The sequence below is a fragment of the Tachypleus tridentatus genome, chromosome 8 (genome assembly GCF_004210375.1).
Source record: "Tachypleus tridentatus isolate NWPU-2018 chromosome 8, ASM421037v1, whole genome shotgun sequence".
Classification (NCBI taxonomy): domain Eukaryota; kingdom Metazoa; phylum Arthropoda; class Merostomata; order Xiphosura; family Limulidae; genus Tachypleus; species Tachypleus tridentatus.
The window spans coordinates 128,636,243-128,648,219 of NC_134832.1; the positions used below are offsets into that span (position 1 = coordinate 128,636,243).

At 33.2% G+C, this 11,977-nt stretch overlaps 1 pseudogene across 1 annotated transcript in view; it reads right to left on the minus strand.

Annotated features, from left to right (window-relative positions):
* LOC143223469 (uncharacterized) overlaps positions 1-5,973 on the minus strand; it is a 41,873-nt pseudogene extending 35,900 nt beyond the window's left edge. Inside the window, exons 1-2 of the transcript XR_013012923.1 lie at positions 5,876-5,973; positions 157-309 (exon numbers count right to left, since the gene is read on the minus strand). The product of XR_013012923.1 is annotated as an uncharacterized LOC143223469 (transcript). The remainder of the gene's footprint in view (positions 1-156; positions 310-5,875) is intronic.
* Positions 5,974-11,977: the final 6,004 nt, after the last annotated feature.

Sequence of the window (11,977 nt, forward strand, 5' to 3'; positions counted from 1 at the left end):
GAATCTATTCTGTATGAAAATGTAAACTGTTATCAAGAAATAGTAAATTTTCAATCTGTGATGAAAAATTTAGCCATACTATTCAAGTAAATCAAGTGGCTTTCATACTGACTGTACTGAGAAAAACACAAGTAAATTCTAAAGATATATACTTACTACTAGCTGAAGTTTCATCTTCATTTTTAATCATCTTGGTATCCAATAAAGCACACTGCTCCTTTTCTGAAAAGGGTTCAACTTTCATCTGTAACACTTCTTTGGTTCCATCACAGCTTCACCTTTATATTTTTATCAGAGCTTGTAATTAGACTAGAGAGAAACAGGTTACAAGTTAAAAGTTGCAACTTTAAAAACATTATTTTGTTATCTTTATATAATTTTATACACATCTTTATAATAAAACTGTTAATAAAAATTAGTAACTGTATCAGATTTTTATCAACTTCTGATGGACCTATAAGTGTTAAATTTCACCATAAACAAACACCAAATCACAAACGTCATACAAAAAATTATACATTTTTATATACTGATTCTTGACCTTAATTCAAGAAATGTATCATATTTTAACATAAACCAATTCATGATATTTAAAAAATCCAAACAATATGTACAACATCCTTGAAGACATAGACAAGGAAAGTCAATAACATAAACTTTGTTACATGTTTTCATGGTAAATATAACATTTTACATATGTTGATTTCAAAAGATTTTGAACTTTAGAATTCATAAAAATAGTAGATATTATTAGTCATCAACCTTATAAACATAATTCCTTAGAAGACTTTGTCTTCTACAACTAAGCCTGTCAAATATCTCTATACTTAATTAATTTTAAAAATATATAAAACATTAAAAAACTAAAGAAATGGACAAACTACATATAATACAAAAAAAAATGCACAAAAAGTACAACTGCATTTATTAAATAAATTTCAGTGTTTAACTGCTTCCCAAAACAAAGTACCCACAAAGTAAATATTTTCATGATAATAAAACAACATTCATTATAACTACGATACGTAGTCCACAACATGCAATTCTTTAAGATAACACCATGAGTACTCAGTGAAAGAACACCCACTCTTCATCATCATTTTGTTATTAGAAGTTTTGAAATAAATATAAAACATATGCTGTATCAGACAAGTTTGAAATTTATCAAGTTTCATTCTCCCATGTAATACAGTTTTACATTTGGGGAATGAATGAATAACGATATTTCAACGTGACAAATTTCACAGAATTGTTTACAGAAATATTCAACAAATGACTTTTTATTTTTCCTATTAATTCATAAAGCCACACCCAAAATGGATTAAGTAACTACAGAAATACAAAAACAACTATATACAATAATTACTGATATGTTAAACCAAATACAGAGTAATTAGAATATATATATATATATATATATATATATAATTGAATTTTTTTACTTTAAACAACTCACTACTGGAAGTTAACAAATCATCTTACAGAATTATATTTAGAATAAAGCCAAATTACAAAAGTACTCAAAGCTCAAACAGAACTACTTTGTGGAATTATGCAGCAAAGGCAGTTTCAAGTTTATACCAGGATTAAATATTATACTATCCTCTGTAATACAAATAAATCAGTAAACACAGGTTTAATATTTTTTTAAAACTCCATACTATTTAAAACTGCTAGTCACAGATGCTCTATATGGAACAATCATTAGTCTTAAGACTCTCCCTCGTAATAACCAAACTGGCCTTAATGCAATGAAATATATTCCTCAATACACTTACATCAGTAAGACTACAAAAATGGCACAGTAAAGTTGATAAAGTACTCAAAGTGGGAAGGCCTTCTGACACCATATCAATATATATAATACCAACAATGTTTTTGGAAATTATTTATATATTTTTCCCATCTAAGATTGTTTTGAATAATAACTCCAAGAATTCTAACTGAATGACCCTGAATAAAGCACTGCTATTCATGTTCAAATTGGCATTAACCTCTTCAGTGAAATAACCTTTTATTACAACTTATAAATATTTAAAAACACACAATTTACAATAAGCAGTGTTGATAGAAAGCAACTCGTAATTTGCTGTTTTGTAACATATAGCAAAAAAAATCTTCTTTCACAAGCTGTATTATCAACATAATGATAGCAATTATCTTTTGAACATACAGATATTAAATATTTAACATAAATAATAAATAAGAGAGGGCGAATAATTTAGCCTTGAGGAACTCCACAATGAATACTATAGAAATGTGACTTCATACCATAAAATGAAGTAAAACATTGCATATTTTTCCAATAAGATATTATGATGTCATACACATTTTACCTTGTAGACCATAATGATTATGCTTAAAAAGTAAAACTGTATGATTAACATTATCAAAAGTCTTGGCAATGTCTAGGGCACAAAGAAAACAGATTTCTTGGCTTGGTAAACCTTGATAAGTTTTGTCATAATCGCCAGTAGACACTTTTTGGTTGATTTCTACTTAATGAAACTAAATTGTGAATTACTTAATTTTTTTTTTAAATTAATAATTCTACTATAAAGTATTCCTTCAACAAGATGTGCTAATGCAGATAAAATAGATATCAGTCAATAATTTTCAAAATAATCTGTATCACTGGGATCTCTTTAACACATACTTCATCAACATGTACAGTTGAGGGTTCAATAACAGGTTTCTTTACCAAAAAGTAGTGCATTATCACATCTAGAGAAAGATGAATTTGAAAGGTATTATAAGGTAATGCATTTGGATTATCATAATTTTGATCACACATTTAAAATAAATTGGAATTCACTCATTAAAACTGACTGAAGATAGGAATCTTAATATAGTAGAGGATGAGTCAATCAATCCAGTAAAACAATGCTTTGTTGCTAGTAGTAAAGCTAACAGAATTTTAGGAAGTGTATTTACACAGACATAAATAATACTAATAACAAGTATCCGTGTTCACTTTACCAATGACAGTGTTCCAATTTAGACTTAACTGGACTAACAAACTTGTAGAAAATCAGTTAACAATAATAGTTTACTCTAAATCACTTATCATACTTCATTTCGAATTATGTTTTGGTTTCCTTATCTAAAAACAAATACTAATTTACCACAAAAAAGTCCAGAAACAGGATAAAATGACAATTCTGTAAATAGAAGGGCTTCTGTATGTGGAAAAGATAAGGAGTAACTTCTAATTAAAAGATTACTATGTTTTATGTGGATCAATATGGTAAATAGCCAATTTTGGTATGTTGTATTCTGAAAACAATAGTATAAGGAACTAAGATTTGGAACAGATAGGCTAATTGAGCTCTAGTTAAAATGTTTTATCTGTTTTACACAGGTGATTGGTTTTTGGAATGAGTTGATCTTAACAGCAATGAATTCATAAATTTTACAACTGTTTAAGAAGAGAATCAATGATTTCTTGAAATGTATAGGATAGGTTTAAATGTTTAATTTTCTTAAAATTGAGTGTACAAGAAATACTTTGAATGGCCTACCTCTTCCTTATTTACCATGTTATCTTATTAGCATTAATATGCACTACAACAAAAATCATGTTGGTAAAAAAAGTTACAGAAGAGCCACATTATCTTGTCAGTTTGGTTTATTTCATATGCACACAGATGTTTATAAAACTTAGTTCAGCCATCTATATGCCACACTTATACTTTTATAAATATACATGCATGAACAACAGTACAATCCAACCCAGAGAAACAAGAAACCCAGATTATAATTCAATTTAACTTATATGACAAACAACCAGCAATAGTTAAAGAACTGCATAATGAACAACCAACACACTCAGTCAACTGTTTTAAATCTAATGCATTGTATAAATATATTTGCAAAATATGGTAAAAATGCTACGATATGCTACAGACTAATTACGACCAGGAAATAAGTTTGGTAACTATGTATGTTTTAAAAATTAATATGCCCCCCAAACGTGTTACTCTTAACTTACAATAAGTCTTTTCTTATAGCAATATAGCAAAGCCACATAGAGTTACCTGCTTAGCCCCCCCTATGGGAATCCCACCCCTGATTTTAGTGTTGTTAATCCATAGACTTCTCACTGTACTAGCAGTGGGCTACTTATAATAAAGCCATTATTAACACGAACAGCGTTAATGTTAATAATGGTTTTATTGTAAGATATAATTTTAATATTTAAATATTAGTTTGCTATTGGGAGCTTATCATGCCATAATGAAGATACAAAATTCAGAAGCTTCCTGTAATATGTATAAAAAGATTATAATATAAAAAATGCCATACTTAATGAGTTCATTATGGAGTTTTTAATTTAGTGTCACTATCAGTTAGTAAGTTAAGACAGTGAAAGCTAGTAATTCTGTTAATCTCTAATTCAACTAGCAAGATGTTAATGAGTCGGTCTACACGTTTTCAAATAAATAACTGGAGTACTTCATATATATAACTTAAGCTTCATTTGCAAGTAAGGAGTGTTTTTTCTTAAAAGTTTCTGTTAACACGTTTGTAAGGTTAGGCCTACCAGTGAACATATCCTGTAGCAAATATAATCGAAAAAAAAATTAACCAGCTATCATTACACGTGCTCGATTTGTCAATACTTTTACCAAATAAAACGACCTTTCCAACGACAGAACACGTTATAATAGTGGTATCGATATTATCAGTACTACCACTAATATTATAATTACATGATATAGTTATCAGTCACGTAATAGTAATACACTGCTAATACTTATACACAATCATTATAATGCGTAGTAGTATTAATACTACTAGTGCAACTAATACTAGCTCGTGTATATCTAATCATTATAAAGTGATATTATTACATAACAATACTTTTAACACTAATAATATCACTAAACAAAACAACAAACACCTCATAACAATTTTCGGTCTTATTCTACCCTAATGTGACGATAAATAATTTTAAATTTGAAAGGATCACCAGCACGCAAATGGTTTGTTTCTATCAGTATGATTGATCTACCAACCAATGATGACCTAGTTATCGAAATATACACGCTAAATATGTTGTAAACCAAACTAGGCCTGCACTGAATAAAATGTGAATACATTGCACCGTTGCCTAGACAAACTCAGCAGTAAACCTTCTACGAAGTACCGTCGTAAATAATGAAACACTTAAGCGATTAAAGATAAAAACAAATCATATAGTTATAAAGACTGTACAAATTTATAACACTTTCACTAACAGAGCTCTTTATTTGTCATATGAAAATATGATTTCCATTGGCTGGATTTTAAAGTAAATTTTCCGGTTTTAAAAACGTGTGTAACTTCACAAAACTGGGTAAGTTGAAAATAAAATATGGAATCATCACACTTTTTCAAAACAATAACGTCTCAGTCTTTAACTGTTAAAATATAACCATTAAAAGTAGAATAATTTTAGAACCAAAAAATCGAAATAATGAAAATGACAATTTATTTTATTACACATAAAAACGCAGTATCTTTCGCAAGTATTGTTAACTGTACATGAATATAGTAGTAATAACCTATTACATATTTATCGACAACCGCCACCTTCTAAATTATAAATAAATATAAATATGAAATGCCAACGAAGAAATAACTGTTGTCGCACATTTACTATACAAAAGTTTTTATCATATATTTTTGAAGCATCACTCCATGTTTTACCAAATATAAGGACAATTCAAAGTTTTATTATCACAAAACAAATTGTACATAATGACTGACCGCGTTAAAATTCAAAATTCAAACTGTTTGCTTGTATATATATTTTAGAACTAAACATTAGACTATTTGCTGTGATAATCACATGGAACTGAATCTAGCACATTAGCGTTGTAAGTCCACAAACCTACTGCTGTCCCGCTTAAGGCTCTCATTAGTCAGTCTTTCTCCTCTAACTTAGATATTGAAAATATGTAGTGTCACAGGTCCCCCGCTACACAACGCTAAAATCAAGGGTTCCATTTCCCTCGGTGGACACAGCAGATAGCCCGATGTGGCTTTGATATAAGAAAAACACATACAAACCCTTGTATCACAAATAAAAATTAATACATATCTACTCATATTTTTGTAAGCTACAATTTTAATGTTGTAATTCAGTTTACTAGGTGTAGAACACCTGTAAAATATGAAATAGACGTACGTTTCTCTCGCACATTCAAACCTATATCACAAATAGAGAAAACTGTAGAGGTTGTAGAAATTTTTCAAGATAGAGAATTGAATACGACAGTGTGTTTGCTGTCGTGTGTATTGAGTTACATAACCTGTATAAGTAATGTTTTTGGAAGTGTGTTAAAATTACGTCATTGGTTACGTGGGACTACAACAACTTACCACGGATTACAAGTGATCAGGTTTGTAAATTCAATTAAAGATATAATAAGCCACTTTAGGATTATCATGTGGAGTGTATGTTGAATTATTTTCACTAAATAATCCAAACGAACCACCTAATAAAACATCACATGAATATCTTTGAATGTTCTATCATACAATATGTAATAATTTTTCATAGTTATATAATAATACTTACTTCCGTGTAAAATCATTCTGATTGATCCTTACTGGCCCGCTTAACTGTGGTTTCTTTCATTACTCCAGCTATAGCAATTCCTTCCTATCCATCCTCCTTTATTCCCTAACTTTTTTTGTCAACCTCCAGTTGCCGGTTCTGCATACTTTACGTCCTTTACTTTTATATATTTACTATTTGGTAAAATATGGTCATTTAATTTGCTAGCATCATATTTGTCCAAAACAAAGCCAAACATATGCTCTTCCAACCTGGATGATGGTAGGTGGGATCTTCAGTACTTTCTGTGGTGTGAATGTAATGGGTGAACATGCAGTAGAAAATATCCAAATGGATGGCTCTTGATAGCCCTAACCGCTCACTGGGTACCTGATTGGTTGTATCACAGTGCTGTGATATGTGGGCCATGGTTTAACCCTTGGTTGCGTATATTCTAATGATGTGGACTGTCTGAGTGGGTCAGTCCATATTAGAGGTAGCCATTACAGCTTTCACTGTGGACTTTCTTGTGTCTGTTACAATATCACACATGGTTACCTCTCTGTTAGTTGAGGATATTCCTGTGTGATATACACCCTTTTGTTGCCTTATGACTTTACTGGGAAGACTTTCAGTGAACTTGTTCATCAGTATGCCTTTCTAATACTCAATATCATTGTTAGGTAGGTATTCCCATGCATAGGAAACCATTTTCTTAGTGCTCATTTTCTTCCAAGCCTTCAACTAAACCCATTGGAACATTCAATTCACCACAGGGTTGAATTGGGGACAAACATTGTTGGTGATTGCTGCTCCTTGTACTGATGTTAGTTGAGGATACCCCCTGTATGATGTATATCACTTTTCTTGCCTTATGACCTTCAGTGAATTTGATCATGAGTATGTCCTTCTAATATTCAATATCATTGATGGGTAGGTATTCCTATGCAATCAGCAAAGGTGATCTGCATGGGAAGCCAGTTTCTTAGTGTCCATTTCCTTTCAACCCTTGAACTTAACCCATTGGAACATTCAGTTCATCAAAGGGTTGAATTGGGGACACAGATTGTTGCTACTTCTTGTACTGATGTTCAGCAGAAGCATAGATAGGACCTTCCAAGTTTAGTATCAGGCATTGGACAATGTGTTTCTGACTCCATCCATTTTAAGCAGCTACCTTCCTTAACATTTTAAGAATGTGAAGTTTTAGTTTCAAAGTGGTAGTAATTCTAACGTGCCTCAATATTTGAACAAGTAATCAGCCCCTGGTCCAGCAGAGGGCAAAGAGCTATATTCTGGAATTCATTGTGTAGTTCATTATGACTTCGGGTGTAATCACATATCATTATTGGGGTTGCAGGGTACTTTTGGCTTATTGTACAATTTGTCATGGTTATTACCTGTAATTGGCCTCTATTTCTCATACTGTAGAAACAACCATGGCTGGCTGAGATCTTTTGTTAGCACCATACCCAGTTCTTTTAAGCTTTTCATCAGTGATTGTTGACCAGAGGTGAGGCTGTCATAGTCTACTTTAATTGATCTGTTAATTATGTAAAAATCTGCCAAGTGCACTTGAATGAATGGGTGCCAGTTTATATTGACTTTGATAATTTGCTGCTTCTCTTGTGCAAAGACTGATCCTCTTAGTTAAGGTTGATTCTGTGTCTGTATGCTCCAGACATCAGCAGGTCATCTTCAATCTACAGTTGTAAGATGATTGATGTCTTTAACTTTTACAAAATGAGCAAAAGTCTCATAACCATAAGTGCATTTTGTTTTAAACCAAATCTCTCTCTCATTGTCTCTTTGGCTGCAAACTTTCTCTCTTGGTTGTTAATACTTTGGTCCTTAGAATAAGCTGTTTTTCCAATGACTAATTATTTAATTCAAGAGTACCATAAATTCTTTGGTCATGACATTAAATTATTTTTCTTCATATCTATTTTGTAGTATTATCAAGTAAACTTACTTCAATACAGATATGAAATAGGAAATTTGTTTGCATTGAATTGTGCTATGATTTTAGTAGACGTACTTCTTGATGGTGTCTTGAAGGAATTTTAATGTTTTTTAGTAGACGTACTACTTCTTGATGGTGTCTTGAAGGAATTTTAATGTTTTTTGGTAGACGTACTACTTCTTGATGGTGTCTTGAAGGAATTTTAATGTTCTTTAGTAGACGTACTACTTCTTGATGGTGTCTTGAAGGAATTTTAATGTTTTTTGGTAGACGTACTACTTCTTGATGGTGTCTTGAAGGAATTTTAATGTTTTTTAGTAGACGAACTTCTTGATGATGTCTTGAAGGAATTTTAATGTTTTTTAGTAGACGTACTTCTTGATGGTGTCTTGAAGGAATTTTAATGGTTTATACTATTAAAGATTAAAAATTTTTTAGTTAAGATTTGCTATACTGCAACAAATTTTCCATCCTTACACATATATTATCTTACCAACTCTATACTGCTTGAGGTGGATTCCTGTACGTGGTGAGGGGACCACCCAGAGAAGGTTCTGTACTTTCAGTTCACTTCCTTTGTAATTTAAACATCCACCCACGTGTTTGCCGTGCGTGGCGACTCATGAAGAGGAGGAAAAGATCCTGGTGGTTAAGGGGTCCAACTGCAATGCACCTCTTGGCCTTTAATTCATGTAGACGGGCAGTCTTGGGGTGGTGCCCCCAGGGTTAACTGGTTGATCCACTTAGGGTAGGATCAACTGAGTACCAGTGTTGGACGTTCTCAACGATTAATGTAGACATTGTGTCAGATACTGGTGTTTGAGTATAGTGTTTACAAAACCCTGGCAATGCTGCAGTGTTGGACGTTCTCAACGATTATTGTAGACATTGTGTCTGATACTGGTGTTTGTGTATAGTGTTTACAAAACCCTGGCAATGCTGCAGTGTCTTTGTTTGGCATTGTAGAGTATCCCCTCGTAGGATTCCATGGTGGGTGGGTCAGTGGGCATTGAAATGTATCAACTTTATTGTGGATACCCCCATACAAAAATAAACAAATGTAAAAAAATTGAGAAAATAGATTAAAAAAATTTTTCTCAAAAGTTATTCTTAGAGGGCCAAAAATAATAAGCATAAATACATGAAATACACATTTTACTGTAAAAACTTTATTACATCTTTAAGTTATATGATATATTTTTGTATATATGCATTCGTTTGTGTACTCACATTCATATAAATATACAGCCGATATTTAACTGCAGTGTATTAACACACATAAACAGTAAGTTTACATTATAAGCATGTAAATATTTAGATTTCAAACCAGAATTTATAATTTATATATCATAAATTTATCTTATTTTTGGTGTAACTTATATGGCTGGTAGAGCCTATGAACACAAGATGCCTAGGCTATACGATCGTCTTGATCTGACATTAATGCTCTGGAGTCATTTTGTTGGAAACATGTTCACCACAACATACCAAACTCCTCTTGAAATTGAAAGCCATTTGGGATATACCCATCGAGTTTACTCCCCATGCAATTTTGAATTCTTCCAGAGAAGTTACAGTTGACAGGGATTTAAAGAACATTTCCGAGTTGGAGATCCTTGCTTGTTTCTCCAGCCAAGGCGTTTCTTCGGTGTACCGAATCTCCTCTTGCAGAGACGGAATAATTATACCTACTTATGTTCTGATATTAATGGTTACATCACCACGTCATCCTTCCACAGTAAAAGCAGTTTATTTGCACTGTAAAGTATGGCAATACATTCCCAACCTTCTTAGATGTTTCCAGTGCCATTGGTTCAGTCACTCGAACACATCATGCCATGGTTATTTAATGTTCTTGTTGTGGTGGCAAAGACCACGACACCTACGAATGAGAACTTGAACCATGCTGTGTTAACTGTGGTGGTTCACACCCCTCTTACTTTACACCTAGCCCTAAGTGGGTGGAGGAGAAACAGGTGCAATGTTTGAAGACTATAAACAGTATCTCATATCCAGATGCTCAGAAGTTATTGTTCCCCACTCCATCTGAGACATATATTGCTGCATTCCATTCCACTACCACAGTGGGAGTGCAGATAGATCTTTCTGTGCCTCCAGCAGAGTTATTTGCAAATCATCTGAAGAGGCTTTTGCTTTCCATGGTTAAAAGAATTAACGAATCTGCATCTACTTCCATCTCTGTCCCTGCTACTCATTCTTGTGACCGGCTGGGTCTACTTCTTTTGCCTTCAAATTCGGCTGTCTTTTCGGGTCGATCCTCTACTGCAGCCCCGAGATGAAAAATATTAATCGTTTATGCCATCAGTTGCTGGAAGCTTTCTCCACAGACAAACTTGGCTTCTCAATCCAGGGCAAGATTCATGAAGATTGATATTGACCCTCGTCCAATAAAGAAAAAATGTGGTTGAATACAAAAGGGCTCATTGTCTCATTTTTCTCCACATTAATAAAAATGGCCACTTTGATATGGTGGAACTGCCAGGGTTTTCATTCGAATATGGATTACATAAAGGATTTGATTGATTTTTAACATTGTATGTGTTTCTTTATAGGAAACGTTTCTGACACCTGTTGACACAGTCACCCTTCGGCAGTTTTTTGTACAGAAATGACAGGCTATGTGATGGATGAGTGCTGGTCGATCAACATGTGCCCACTCTGTCTTTGCCACTCGATACACGATTGTCTATGGAAACCTATAATCAGTCAGGCCTTGATTCCCTCATTGAGCAGTTATCTTCTCCCTTTTTAATCCTGAGGGGTATTAATAAACATAATTCCCTCTGGAGTGGTGCTAATACTGGTGGTAGGGGTTGTTCTACAAAGTGTATGCTCTTGGATCATAATCTTTCTCTCTTTAGTACTGGTTCTTATACTTATTTCCCTGCACCTAGTAAGAGTTTTACCACTATTGATCTCTCTACCTGCTCTCCTTTACTTTTCTTTATTTTTCCTGGAGGTTTAACAGTAACCTACAGGTTGGTGATCATTTCCCTATGATTTTAAGAGAGACTAGTTATTGTCGATGCCCTCTGACTCATGTGTCTCAATGGAAGTTGGATCAGGCAAACTGGCCGTCTTTTACTGCTCTCTCAGAATTTGATCCTGCTACCGTTATAAGCCATTCATAGATGACTACTGTGTGACAGTAGGGACTAACTGTATTGTCCAGGCAGCTGTCTGTGTATTTCTAAAACCTCGAAACGTTTTCCACAGTATCCTTTTCCATGGTGGAATCTTGACTTCTATTTGGCATGGAAGGCTCAAAAACAGGCCTGGGATAGATACCTTTCATAGGTAACAAACACTTTTAAACTGCATTGCTTTACAGCAGGTCCGTGCACATTCTTGACCAATCAGACGTCAAAGCCAGAATAAATCTCGGATTAAATACACCATTTCCAAAGTCATATGAAACAGGAACAGTGGGCAGTATTCTTCTGCTCCCT